General features: G+C 37.4%; 1 long non-coding RNA gene across 1 annotated transcript; it reads right to left on the bottom strand.

The window, feature by feature from the left end:
• Positions 1 to 1,342: 1,342 nt before the first annotated feature.
• LOC108379913 (uncharacterized) lies at positions 1,343 to 2,346 on the bottom strand. The gene is made up of 2 exons (XR_001849518.1): positions 2,212 to 2,346; positions 1,343 to 2,155 (listed from the first exon to the last, which is right to left on the bottom strand). It is a non-coding gene; the product is annotated as an uncharacterized LOC108379913 (long non-coding RNA).
• Positions 2,347 to 2,682: the final 336 nt, after the last annotated feature.

The following is a 2,682-nucleotide window of genomic DNA, read 5'->3' as shown; positions in this document are numbered from 1 at the left end:
GTCTGTATGTCGCGATATCTGAATTTGGTATTCCCGCCAAACTAATACACCTGCGTGAAATGGCGTTGAGCAATACCCCCAGCTTCGTTCGAGCCGTTTGATACCAAAAGAGGTTTAGAAAAGGTTTCGGTGACCTCTTCTTCGGCAACACAGAAAGGAGAATTCTACTTTATAATCCCTTTACAAATCCAAATTTCCCCTATTTTCAAACAGCATAGACGATATCGGTTATTTAGGAACTGGCATTAACACCAATAATGTCATCCTCGATATCGAACAAACTTTGGACTGAGTAGGCAATTTATAAGTAGTCGTACAAAATCCCTGGTATATCAGTAACTTATCATGCCCGTGCTGGTGTATGGCGCAGAAGCATAGACAATGAAAATAGCTGACGAGCAGCTCTTGGAGTTTTCAAGAGATTCTTCGGAAGATCTACGAGCCTTTGCGCGCTGGTGATAGCTATGAGCTATATGAGCTTCACAACGTTATAGACATAGTGCGGCTTGGTCATGTGGTACGATAAACGAAAGAAACGCTCCAGCTTTGAAAGACCTCCTCTTTGTTGGCAAGACCAGGTGGAGAAGGACTTAGCTTCACTTGCCATCAGCTAGCGTGATTTGTTGGACTCGGCGGTTCAGCGCCAATCAAGAACAAGAAGAAATTGTTCCCAATAAATTACAAAGGTCAACAAAAAGAAATACTTCACTATGGTCAGTTCAAATACCCGGCAAACCAGTGTTGCCAACATCTTAACGAAATCTTTGAAGAGTGTCGGAAGTGCGTTCCGATTTCTAAAAAAGAAATCAGAATAAGTATTTGACATGGACTCGTAAATAAATTTTTTCACGATTACTTAAAAAAATTCAGCAAGAATTCGAGAAATTATTCAGTTCTTTCCGATTTTCTTTCGAAGTTCCGTAAAAAAGAATTTAGGTGTGTACAGTTTGATTTCGTTTAAAAAATCGGCAAAAAACGGAAAGGGAAATAATGACTTCTTTACGAATTCTTTAAGATTTCTCTACTTTTCAAATTACTCTGAAAGCATGGTGTGCAGGGTGCATGCTTATGTACATACATATGCCGGAAGCATGGCATGGCATACATACATATGTACTTAGCTGAGCCGTTGAAAAATATTGACAAACCAAAAACCACCAGAGCAAGTTATTTATAAAGAAAGTCGGCATTTACCAAACTTTTGCATGATGAAAAAATCAACAACATTGCTGATACCATTTGAATAGCGCACATTGTATGTACATGTGCAAAATAACGGAAACAACAATAAAAAAAAACACCGCAATCATATTTATATAATCCAAAGATATAGTGGAACTTACTTCTTAGTTAATATTTCCCGTATTATTTATTTAATTAAGTATATCAAATTTTTTTCGCACAAAAATTAATTGCACACTGTTTTTTCGTGAAGGTTATCTAGCAAGTGCGAGCAAACTGTTTATGTTGCAGCCGAAACGTTTTATTGTTGCTGTTGTTATTGTTTTCGATTCGCGCCGAACTGAACTAGGTACGAAAGTTTTATTTGTGCCGTTGAGATTTTTTCTACCGATTTCCAACTTATTGTTGTAGCACGCGCGCACGTTTTTTAGTTTTCAATGCAAAAATTAGCGCAACGTGGACCTTTAAAATGTATTCATAAGCGGTTTTATCTGTTTTAGATTTTATTTTTATGTTTTTGTTTTTGTTTTTTTTTTTTTCTTAATCACAAACACATCAAGAATACGCACTCATATGAATCGAACAACAAAAATGCACTTTATTTCTTGCACTCAGGTTTAGTTTTGCTTTTAGAATTTGCACTTAATAATTTAGCACAATTTTTCGACTTTCATCTATTGGAAAATAAGGTTTTGCCACAAGTAAAAATGCTTCACAATACACAGAAAAATCGCCTTTTGATTAGCTAATTTGGAAAATTTTATAACAAACGACGTCTGGCGAACATTCACGTCGAACATGTGACGAACAACTGATTTACTTACATATGTACGAAGACGTTTACTGTACGAAACCAGCTAGTTTGCCGAAACACAAACCGTTCGCCACTGCCAACCACCGCACGCACGCTGCCAACCCCCGATGCGTTCCACAAACGCCACAAATCATCATCAACAGCGACAGCAGCAGCAAGCTACCAAACAAATTATATTAGCGCAAAGAATATTTACAATAAAAGCAAAATGTCACCATATAAATGTGTACTCATGTAGAGCGAAAGGGGCAGGCATAGAAAGAATAGCAGCAACAAGAAAATCAGCGGTAAAAATTTTGTGAGTAAAGGAATGAACAAAAATCCATGCCATAACCGCTAAGGCCAGCTAAACCACAGCTGACGAGAAAAGACAGCAACCAGCTATGTAGGTAGCGAAAGGAGAAAACAAAGAGGGAGAGAGCGATAGAGAGCCAGAAGAGTACAAGAATAGCGAAATCTAATGTATAAAGAAATGAAAGAGCTAACACAGGAATAACCGTTGCGAAGCAAATATCTGAAGAGCATTGTTAATAAAACTGATAGTTAAAAGAAAAGTGACAAAATTCGACAGAGTGGGAGTAGGCACGATTGTAAGAGAGCGTAGATTACATTTGCAGATTATATTAAAAGATCGTGCACACTAAAAACACAGTGCGTTAGTCATATGTCTACCACATTTACAAATG

Source organism: Rhagoletis zephyria, unplaced genomic scaffold (genome assembly GCF_001687245.7).
Source record: "Rhagoletis zephyria isolate East Lansing unplaced genomic scaffold, Rhagoletis_zephyria_1.1 Rzeph_scaffold_17665, whole genome shotgun sequence".
Lineage (NCBI taxonomy): Eukaryota > Metazoa > Arthropoda > Insecta > Diptera > Tephritidae > Rhagoletis > Rhagoletis zephyria.
This window is presented reverse-complemented; position numbering and strand designations above follow the sequence as displayed.